The sequence below is a fragment of the Oryctolagus cuniculus genome, chromosome 6 (genome assembly GCF_964237555.1).
Source record: "Oryctolagus cuniculus chromosome 6, mOryCun1.1, whole genome shotgun sequence".
NCBI classification, from domain to species: Eukaryota; Metazoa; Chordata; class Mammalia; order Lagomorpha; family Leporidae; genus Oryctolagus; species Oryctolagus cuniculus.
In genome coordinates, this window is record NC_091437.1 from 51,242,042 (window position 1) to 51,254,160 (window position 12,119).

At 37.2% G+C, this 12,119-nt stretch overlaps 1 long non-coding RNA gene across 1 annotated transcript in view; it reads right to left on the reverse strand.

The window, feature by feature from the left end:
- Window positions 1-503: 503 nt before the first annotated feature.
- Window positions 504-12,119, reverse strand: part of LOC127490539 (uncharacterized) — a 79,254-nt gene continuing 67,638 nt past the window's right edge. The window contains exons 2-3 of the long non-coding RNA XR_011389430.1: window positions 2,817-2,857; window positions 504-925 (exon numbers count right to left, since the gene is read on the reverse strand). This is a non-coding gene — a long non-coding RNA (uncharacterized lncRNA). The remainder of the gene's footprint in view (window positions 926-2,816; window positions 2,858-12,119) is intronic.

Here is a 12,119-nt window from a genome sequence, read left to right on the forward strand (position 1 = left end):
ATACGCAGAAAGCATCATCAGCCTAAATGTATTTTCCATACTGATGACAATAGCAATAAAAACATTTTCTTTTTTTTTTTTTCAAGAGGTTATCATAGCAGCTGGCGCCGCGGCTCACTAGGCTAATCCTCCGCCTTGCAGCGCCGGCACACCGGGTTCTAGTCCCGGTCGGGGCGCCGGATTCTGTCCCGGTTGCCCCTCTTCCAGGCCAGCTCTCTGCTGTGGCCCGGGAGTGCAGTGGGGGATGGCCCAAGTACTTGGGCCCTGCACCCGCATGGGAGATCAGGAGAAGCACCTGACTCCTGGCTTCGGATCAGCGCGGTGCGCCAGCCGCGGCGGCCATTGGAGGGTGAACCAACGGCAATGGCAAAGGAAGACCTTTCTCTCTGTCTCTCTCTCTCTCTCACTGTCCACTCTGCCCGTCAGAAAAAAAAAAAAAAAAAAGAGGTTATCATAGAAAGTGGACCATCATTTGCCAATGAGAGTGGAAATGTCATACATATTCTTTGAGTTAGATAGATTCAAAGGGCATTTTCTATGTTAAGATTTTAGAATCATATGTGTGTGGGGTACGCATGATCTATCACTCTAAAGATATTTGCCTTCTAATTTTTAGGGATTTATGTAAGGATAAAGTAAGGCGATGCAGTATATTGGCAAAGAAAAAGGACATTCTTCTCAGATTCTAGAAACTTTAATTTTAGCCCAAAGTATGCCTTACATCAGCTGAGGGACGTGGAGAATGACTTGTTTGCTTCTCCAGGTTTCTGTATCTAAAGAAAAACATTTGATGTAGATACACTTTAAGAAGTTCAGTGAGACCAAAATTCCATTATGTGGTAAAATGCTCTTCCACATCTCTAACAATTTCTTACAGAATTTGTTTCTTGTGCTTGTTCTTCTACTAAACCTGGTAAAAAGCTGACTGTAAAAAAAAAAAAAGCTGTTGTTTAAAGAATAGGTAACAAGTGATACCACTTAGTTTCATAATACAAACTTACCAAAATTCATGTCACTTCATTTCCACATATAAATAACCCACATCATAGAAAGACAGGTATTAGTACTTATTTGTACTAGAAGAATTTTATTTATTTTTTTAATTTTTTGAACAGTCAGAGTTAGACAGTGAGAGAGAGACAGAGAGAAAGGTCTTCCTTTTTCCGTTGGTTCACCCACCAAGCAGCGTGTTGCTGCTGGCGCACTGCGCCAATCTGAAGCCAGGAGCCAGGTGCTTCCTCCTGGTCTCCCATGTGGGTGCAGGGCCCAAGCACTTGGGCCATCCTCCACTGCACTCCCGGGCCACAGCAGAGAGCTGGACTGGAAGAAGAGCAACCGAGACAGAACTGGCGCCCCAACCGGGACTAGAACCCGGTGTGCCTGTGCCGCAGGTGGAGGATTAGCCTAGTGAGCCATGGCGCCAGTCTGTACTAGAATTTAAAATATCATTGTTCAATGACTTGTTCTAAATAATATAACTATGTCTGTATAGTAAGGAATAAAACCTGGGTTTTATAGATTTTTTTTTTCAAGGCCAAACACTGGCTAAAGGAGATTAAAAGTATCAGCCAATCCTAAATAGTCTTCCTAAGCCATCTGACTTAGGATGAAAAGAGGGGAAGGGCCTGATCTACATAAGTAGTATTGAGTAAGGCTGGTTGAGTGAGGCAGAGCATAAATATTCCCCAGAATCCCTTATCTTATTAAATAATGATCGACTTAATTGATCAATCCTGTGGAATTAGATTTTGTCTACATATTTATTTAGTTTTTCCACTGTTGCTATTTTTGCTCTGTTTTTCCCTTCCAGTCAATATTTTGGGCAGATGAAACAATGAAAGCTGTAGGTTTTAAATATTTAGCTGCTAATTACGCCTTGAAGACGCATATGGTATAATCTGTATTTTCAGGTTGTTTGCTGCTTTCCAAAACATAGAATACTTATTGTTTCCAATCTCGAGCAGTTTTCCTTACTCACTGTCAGTGTGGTATTTAGAGTACTGTCTTTGTCTGATAAAACAAAATCATTCAAGAGCAGATGAAGCTATAATTACAATCAGAGTTCATACTTGTAGGAGATGAAATAAAAATTAAAAGCACTAACTCGGTGACATTTTGATTATCTGGAAATTTGCCCAGTCTGACAGATGACGGCAGGGGCACATGGATACATTGAAATGTAGAGACAAGAGGCTCCTTGTAAATCAAACAAAATTGTTCCGGCCTCGGCTTCACATATATTTGCGAATTCTGTTCTTGTGGAATTCTAGGTTTTTGATTAAGGATTTAGTTTTGAATAATGACCATTTTCCTTCAAAATTATGGTTTGATGAAATAAAAAATATACTCAGACATTTTACAAGTAACAAAAAAGTCTGTTTTCTCAGGAGAAAGGGGAATGGTACAAGTTTCTATGTAAAACAATTTACATGTTCTTGTTTATTCTAAAAATTGATAAACCCAAGATCAACGTGCTTCAGCAAGACAGGTGGCTCTTCAATTAAGTCACTATTGTGCTGAATAATAAGCCATTATCCATGAAATCATATTCACTTTGTTCAAGTCCTCCAACTCACACAGAAATATCTTCTCCCTTTTTCAAACAGAAACTATGCAGACAACAGTTCAGTAATTCCAAGAACTAGCAACCATATCAAAACTTTTTAGAAAGGGACATGAAAAATTCTAATAAAACTTGACCTTACAATGTACTGTTCCTGAGAGGTAAGGTGGGTTGGGGAGAAAGGACCAGGAAATCCAAGAACTTCTTCTTCCGTCTTGGTTGTATTATAAGACAGTGGGACAGTTGGACTCACCTCCTGTTAGTTTAATGTCTTCTAAAATGGTGAAAAATTTCCTGCATAGTGATGAAAAAGAAGAATAAAGAAACAATTTGAAAGACAAATTTAAAATGGTTAGTTACATTATGAAACTAAAAAGTGGAAATATAACCTTCTGATTTATACTAGTTTTTTCCACTCCATCTTCAAAAAATTTTTCAGCATTTGTGTTGTTTAATATATAAAACATCCAAATATAGGAAAAGGTTTCCTGAACTCAGAAGACAGTTACAAAAAATGTTTACAACAGTTACAAAATAATGTTTACAGAAGCAGATAGAAATGTTGGCTGTTTTAATTTCCTAGTTTACTTTTAAATTTTAATTTGTCATATTATTTATTTGAAAGAAAAGGGAAAAGGCAGAGAGACAAATTTCCCATCAGCTGGTTCACCTCCCAAATGCCTGGAGCAGCTGGGGTCTGGCTGACTGATGCCAGGAGCCAGGAACTCAATCTGGGTGCCAGGGACTACTCAACTTGCTTGAGCTGCTGTCCTTTGCGCCTTCCAAGATGATCATTAGCCAGAAGATGGAACTGGTTTCAGAGCTAAGGGTCGAATCTTGGCACTTGGATGTGGCTCTTTCAAGCAATGTTTAGACCAATACACCAAATGCCCACCCCAATACTTTTCCTTTAAAAGAAATTATATTGTGGAGCAACAGACCTAGCCCACTACTAAGAACTGCTATTAGAAAAACACCAGATAGGCTGGTGCTGCGGATCACTAGGCTAATCCTCCTCCTTGTGGCGCCGGCACAGCGGGTTCTAGTCCCGGTTGGGGCACCGGATTCTGTCCCGGTTGCCCCTCTTCCAGGCCAGCTCTCTGCTGTGGCCCAGGAGTGCAGTGGAGGATGGCCCAAGTCCTTGGGCCCTGCACCCCATGGGAGACCAGGATAAGTACCTGGCTCCTGCCATCGGATCAGTGCAGTGCGCCGGCCTCAGCACGCCGGTCGCGGCGGCCATTGGAGGGTGAACCATTGGCAAAGGAAGACCTTTCTCTCTGTCTCTCTCTCTCCCACTGTCCACTCTGCTGCCTGTCCAAAAAAAAAAAAAAAAAAAAAAAACCAGATAAACTTTGTGAGAAAGAGAGAAGGTATATTACAGACATGAAGGTTATACAGAAAATAATACCAGTAAAACCCAGTTCTTCTCCCTTTCAGAAGCAATTTGGGAATTTATGATGCTGGGTAAATAGGTTCTAACTGGATAAAAACTAAGTCATAGATGTGATACATGCAGAGAAAAAGGGTGTGGAAAGTCCTGAGAGATGCGCCTTAATCAATCATTACATCACATGCCTTGCATGTTCAAAGATGGCTGCTGGAATGTAATTGGAATTGTGTCATTTTACATTATAATGAACCAGAAGGTGACTTTCCAGTCTGTATTGATCTGTACAGGCTCCAGTCAACATTTTGGCTTCAGCCAGTTCGGTCCAGTTTCATCCGGAACTCTGAACAAACAGTGAAACAGATTGTTAACAAAGACAACTGTTGCAGGATAGCAAGTTGTCATACAACAGGCAGGGGCATGACTATTAGGAGTGAAAGCACACTAAGCAGTGAAGGGAAGCTTGTTGTTAAGCCAGGGAAGAGGTGTCCTTTCTTTTCCATTATTTTAATGATTTATTATAATGCATATTTTTTGAGAAACTGGATTTCAGTTTGAACTCAGCTACTTACTATTTGGACACTTGGAGCAAAGAAAAACTTTGTTGCAATTGTCCACTGAAAAATGAAAGCATCCCCAGGAAAAATGTGACTGTAAACAACTTGAAAGTTAGCAATGAAATAAAAACATCAATTACTTGGGCACTTTCTCCTTACTAAACTCCATGTTAAGCATCTTCCATACATTTCTCACAATTATTTTATGAAGGAGATGTTTAGGCCAGAATAGGTTAAGTAGTCTGAGTAGTAGAGTGTGTCTAAACAAGGTATGTCTCTCCAAAATCCTTTAAATCAGTACCACTAACCTCTTCATTGTGTTTGCTTGCTGTCTTGTTCTGACCCTTTAATATGATCATTGTTTCACAAAAGTTACCTGTAAGTAACTGTTGTGGGATCCATATCTGTCTCCATGTTACCAAACAGAAAATGAGAATAACTGAATATGAATGTACATCAGAAAAGGTGAACTAGAAATGAGGTTAAAGTTAAGTGGGGTATGTTTTTAAGTCAAATTAAATTATATCTCACCTTCAAAATAAGTGGAATTTTGGGATGGGGATGAGGAAATAGATTTTTCAAAGTATTTTCTCAATATTGTGATCACTTTTAACATTTGCAGAAATGATTATAAGAGGAAATTATTTTTAATTAATTTATTTGAAAGGCAGAGTTAGAGAAAGGCAGAGGCAGAGAGAAAAAGAAAGAGATCTTCCATCTACTGGTTCACTCCCCAAATGGCTGCAACAACCAGAGCCAGGAGCCAGGAGTTTCTTCCAGGTTTCCCACATGGGTGCAGGATCCCAAGGACTTGGGCCATCTTCCACTGCCTTCCCAGGCCATAGAAGAGAGCTGGTTTGGAAGTAGAGCAGCTGAGACTTGAACCGGCACCCATGTGGCATGCCGAAATTGCAGGCGGCAGCTTTCCCTGCTACACCTCAGCGCTGGCCCCAAGAGGAAATTTTGAATGAAAGAACCAACATAAGTAGTAGCTCATCTCAAGTAAAGAATATTTGTTACCTAGTTACAGCATACAGTTGTCTAGGTTAACAATTTTTTACTAATTGATGTACAAAAAATACCCACTTATCAGATATGATTTCAGAATCTTGCAGAGTCAATGAAGTGATATCTCTTTGTTGGACCTAAGGTCTAGCCAATTTTTTTTTTAATTTTTAAACCAGATTTGAGTGGGCATTTGTCTTTTCTTTCTTCATTAAGGAAAACAAAGAAGGTTTTGAGAGTTGTAGTGTTTTAGAGTTTCCTAATTGACTAGATGAATTGTGTTTAATTGATTTATGGTCTGCATGCATAGGTGGCCTACAAAGGTTGCCACAGACAATATGTTGGGAGCAAAAAGCTTTGTTTCCAGAGATAAATATTCAAATAGCAAGCCAGAGAGTTAATTTAAAGAAAGGATTAGACAGAACTTTTCTAGGAATGTCTATAAATTAATGCTTCTTCTTGGAAGTGCTTTTTTTTTTTATAGTTAAACAACTGCTCAGGGAATTTTACAAATTAATTCAGATATTAAAAAATAAATTAATTCCTTTGGGCTTCAAATTCATTTCACCATGAAGATTTTTTGTTTTGTCCTTTTTTTGCATTCTGTAATGAATCTTCAAATACATATCTTTTACTCACCTCTTTATGAGAATGAGTTAGGCATTCACAGCTTTCAACATACTCACTTTCTCTAAGTATTCAGCATCAAAAACAATGCAGAAAATGTCATGGGTACTGGTTGACTTTTTTATCTCTGATGTAAAAAAAACTTTGAGAATAACACATAGGTCAAGGTAAGCAAAGAAAGGTTTATTTGTATGGTAAGTGAAAGTGCACATTCAGGAAGGAGTGCAGGCATGTCCAAGGAATAGCTACACTCAGCAAGGTCCATGATCTGGAAAAGCAGCGGGGTGTTTTCAGGGTTGGGGTTTAATGAAATATTCATAAGGATCAGAGTTTGAGTCCTATCCCTTTCCTTGTCCATTTTTCTCATAAGCATCATGGTATCAGATGCATGATGAGAGTAGAAGTGACAGCCATGGTAATTATATTATAATGACATTACAGTTAGATAAATGTCATTGCGTGGGACCTACAGTCCATAGCTACATTAGTTATTTTGGATTGGCACTGTTTCTTAGAGCTATTTCTTGGAAGTTGCAGGTTTCCACTACACAAAAAGTGGAGGAGTTAGGGTGGTACAAGTGAACCTGTAGCACAGGCAGGGTCCAGGAAAAGACCTCCGACATTAGCTCCTCTTTGCTAGTTAACTTCTAATCTACATCAGATTCACCAAATTCATTCTGCTTCACTATTTCCATTTCCTCTGTTAGTAGCAACGGCGTCAACCAATACCATACAGGCATTTGGTTATAGGTTTTTTCATATCCAAACCATGCTGTATACCTAAACCATGCTGAGAGCATTATTAATGTCCATTATGAACTTTCTGTGATTACTTCCCTTAGAAGTACATGTGGGTTGGCGCCATGGCTCACTAGGCTAATCCTCCACCTGCGGCGCTGGCACACCGGGCTTCGGCACACTCCTGGCTTCGGATTGGCATGGTGCACTGGCCGCAGCACACTGGCCACAGTGGCCATTGGAGGGTGAACCAACGGCAAAGGAAGACCTTTCTCTCTGTCTCTCTCTCTTACTGTCCACTCTGCCTGTAAAAAAAAAAAAAAAAAAAAAAGAAGTACATGTGAATGTGTCTTTCTAAAGTGGAGCTCTACCAAAGCCCCTATATCAAAACCAAGGAAAATTAAATCATTCCAAGTAGACCCATCTAAGTTTTGCTGAGTAATGATTAGAAGTATTGACATGCTGTGCAATCTACAATCTATTATAATCTCCTGCTTTGTTTGTCTAGCCTATTTTATTCATTGCATATACTCACCACATATTCACCAGAGACTCAAAAGGTGTACCTCAGTAGCCACAGTGGTGAGCATGGAAGTGATGGGGTAGAATTCGGCAGACAGGAGTCAACCCTGGCTTCAACTAGAACAGCTGCTTATTTATCTGTTTGACAGCATAAGGTATCATTGATTTTTTTTTTTGGCTGTGCTGCTTTCTGTCTTGTAAATTTGTATGTGTATTTGTTTTTTTTTTTTTTTCATTTTTGGTGGCATAGTAACAGTTCGAGTGCTAGGCATATTCTTGTTTCCATCATCTCTCTAAATTTAGGGTAGAGTCTTGAACCTTGTTTCCTAATAAATTCTGTGCTATTATAACAGAATTACCTAAACACAATTGTATATATTGCACAGATTTCTATTGGTTCATGGTTCGGAAAACTGGGCAGTTCAAGCTCAAGGCACCAGCATCTAGGAAGGACCATTGGACTGCTTCATTACTAGGGAAAAGCATCACATAGGTGAGAAAGAGAAGGGGCTGAACTTTTCCTTCCATCAGGAATTCACTCATATACTAACAAATCTACACATGAGGTAATGCCAGGAAACCATTCATGAGGGCTGAGTCCTCACCTGTTGCTAATTAGGTTTCATTTTCCAACATTACCACACTGGAATAGTTCCCACACATGCTTTTGGAGGGACTCATTCAAACTATAGCACTAGTATATATTCATATTCATTGAGTGAATATGTCAGAAAAGGAATGTTGAAATATGACACATATTTTACAGGAAAGTCATAGAAACTTATTCCTTAAGAATATTTTAGAATCTAATTCTACCTTTTGAGTAGTTTATGAAAAATTATTTCTAAAAAATCAAAAGGTTTCTAGGGCTGGCATTGTAGTGTAGCAGGTAAACCCATCACCTGCTACACTAGCATTTTATATAGGCACAAGTTCATGTCCTTACTACTCCTCTTCCAATCCAGCTCCCTGATAATGGCATAGGAAAAGCAACAGAATACAGCCCAAGTGTTCAAGCTCCTGGCTCCCAACGTCAGCCTGACCAAGTCCCAACTCTTATGGCCATCTGGGGAGTGAACCAGAGGATGGAAGATCCCCTCTCTTTCTGTGTCTCCCTCTCTTCCTGTAACTCTTACAAAATAAATAAGTCTCTTAAAAAAATACAAAGTTTTCTTTAATGTACTTATATTCCTCAAATATTGTTTTATGTAGGAAAATGATATAAAATTAATATCAGTATTTTATAATATAACAACAATGAAAATCTGACATGAGAGTGAATAAGAAGCCTTTTACAAAGTGTTAAAATTTCTGACTTATTCCATATAAAATGGAAACCTGGAATACGTTAATTATGGAGTTCAACATTTTCTTTTAACAATCCATTTCGTTTCTTAGCATGGTGTGATTGTCTCTTTCTACGTTGCTGGTTGACACAGCAAATGCCCTCTATCTTGAGTGTATCAGGGTATCCTCAATCTGTTCTATGAAACTGTTCCTTCCTTTGACATCCTTTTACAATTCTTGTTACTTTATGTTCTAATCAATCCTCACCGGCCAAAACTACAATTACAATTAATCAATGTTCATATTGACAGAGACAGAGCAATAATGAGAAACTGCTGATCAGTAATAAACATGTTTGGGCTGCATTTTATAAATAGCTGGCAATAAGGGAGGACTGGTCTTATTGACTAACTCATAAATGACTTATAGTCTATTTTCAAGCTTTCACCTGGCAAGGGTATTTCAAGACAAACAGTAGAGTGGCTATATTTCTAGTAAGAAAGCAAAGCTTTTAGATTATTGTTGTTTGAGATGATTGAAATAAGGGTGTTGGCTGAGTATAGAGAATGGATCAAAGAATAAGCTAAGGTTTCTGCAACAATAAGATAATAGTGTTTTTATTAGGATTTATCATTTAGAATCATTATGTAAATTTGATCTAATCTTAGTTTACTTTCTGGTAATTAATCCTCATATGTTACCCCAATCATATTTTTGGTATTCTTTTGTTAGTTGGTTAACTTTTACTTACTTCTCCAAACTGTTTAAACTATAACATGTTTAAATCTGCAGATTTGATTAATATTTTCTTCCTTCTTTCCACATATTAAACACAATATAAATTGTAAATTCCACTCATATGTGATCTATCTTTACTGAATGTCTTAAGTATTTATGCAGTATACTTAGCATATTATTATATACTTCTCTATGCTCTAAAATTTTCGTGGGTTTTTGAAGCAAGGTAAGGAAACTTGAGCATAGGAACTAGCTATTAGATGCATTCTTAGCTTTATAGTCTCAAAAATGATTAAGTATAAAGAAATTGCATGAAATTTATTGAATGAATTTATAGCTAGGATTTTAAGCTTAGGTTTATAAGAGTCAAACTGAAGAAATAGACAAGTGAAATTGGCAGAGACAAGAGTTAGTGCAACTCGACCTCAAATGACTCTGGGTAGATGGAGAATACAGACGCTACCCCTAAACAGTAGCTGCTATTCACTCTGACTGGTGCTGGAGGAAACGTGGATTTAGAACTATCAAATATTATTGTTTTTCCAAAGAATCTGTTATCAAAATTCTATTTGAATATCTTAATTTAAAATTTAGGTAATTGATCAGCCTACCATAAGAGAAAATAAATAATCTGTAAATTAACTGTGTCCAAATTGTGCCAGTTATGAATCTCAGTTTTATGGAATTTAATTCCTAGTGCTTTGATAACAGTAGTGAATTTTGCTTCAGAAAGTTAAATTCTACTTACTTCACTGCTTAGTGAATAAATGTGCTGATTTGCTCAGTTTAAAAAATCGTATTTCATGTTGAGGTATAAAAATACTCTAAATTAAATGGTGATTTGGATGAAAGTTTTCCTAGACTTTCTTGTACAATATCTCCTCCACTGAGAAGTCAAAATTTTTTCCCTTTCCTCTAATTGTCCCAATTTAATCAGCACACAATGTATACAAGTAAAAAAAAAGCCACATTGTACTCTATAATATACACAATCAGTATCAATAAAAAATTTTACATTTTAAAAAGTAAATAATATGAAAAAGTAACGAAGAAAGAAGTGAATATACAATAAATGATTAAATCTTGCAAAACCATGGCTATAAACATACACTTGTTCTGCCCATATCATTAATTACATAAAGGAAATGCTCCCAGTTTCAATAATGCCACATATTCCCCCCTCCCAACATGAAATAGCCCAGAAGGCATGCTTTTACTGTATCCGTCTCATCACGAACTTTAAGACAGGATGAGGTGGAACTCAAAAGAAGTGAATGCTTCTTAAGATATCTGTGGTTAAATTTCTTTTGAGCTAAAAATGTAACATTAAACAATAATACATATTTCCTAATGTAAATTTAGAGACAATGCTTTTCTTTAAACTCTTCAGGAAACTGGAATTTTGAAGATGTGTTTGCTATGGACCTCAACTATCTCATTTGCAGATATGCAGCATTCTGTCTGATGGACGTGTGGCCCAAGGCTGTGATATAGGATAAGAAGAGACCTGGAGCTGTCTGTATGTGTTTATAAAATAGAGAAAAGATAAACAGAAAAATTAATTCTGACTTCTTGCTTCTCAATCTTCTCTCACCACCTGATTAAACAAACAAAACAAAATAAGGGGCAGGCATTTATCCTAGTGATTAGATACAGATTGGCACATACACATTCCACACAGGACAGAGTCCTGAGTCTCATACTTCGTGCTGGGTCCTTACTCCAGCTCAGTCCTTAGGCAAACCCTTAGCAATAGTGGTGCTGGTTGAAGGGACTGACTTCTGACAACCCATGTGAGAGTTCTGTGTTGTGCTCCTGGCTCCTGGCTTTAGAGGGGTCCAACCTCAACCATTGCCAGCATTTGTGGAGTGAACCAGTGCGTAGGAACTCTCTCTCCCTCTCAATTAAATACATAAATAATAAAACAAAACAAAACAATAATGTGACATTTTGTCTCATTTAAATATTGAGATGAAATGAAACTGTTAACAAGGTAGACCTATTTAAGAGTTCAAACTTAATTTAAGAATGTCAAACACTTCTATCTTTTTGGAAAAATAGGTTTTATGAAGTAGTAACAAAGGATCCTAAGTGAATATGCTTTTACTCTAGTATAAGGAACACATTTGAAAGAATAAGATGGCAAAAGCTGTATCTTTCTCTTAATAAATGATACTTCCTCTGTGATATATTCTGTCTGGTGATGCACTATATTTACTTTAAATGAAATTCTTTGATGCAGTATTGCTTTGATTTATTGGGTGGTTTTTGATTTAGTAGAAGACAGTTTTGAATCAGATGGTGGGGTTGATTTACTGGAGAAGGTATTTGATTTGATAGATGATGTATCTTCTTCAGTATTCAATAAGTAATGATTCAATAGTAGATGTCTGATTTGGTAAGAGAACTATTAGATTTGATTTTGATCTATTTTCTCAGTAGGAGATACATTTATTTTAATAGCTGATGTATCACTTTAGTGTAAAATGTGTCAAATTTATGGCTTCATGTTCTTTTTTCTGCACGTGTGATTTATGAATTTTACTACTAATGTATATGTTTCAATTAAAGGTAAGATAGAAAATTCATTACATTCTAACATAGAGTTAAAGTATTCCAAAATCTGTCTAAATTCTTTTCCCTTTTTCTGATAAACTGCTGTTAGTAAGTTGATAAAGTGAATCTCAAATGAAGA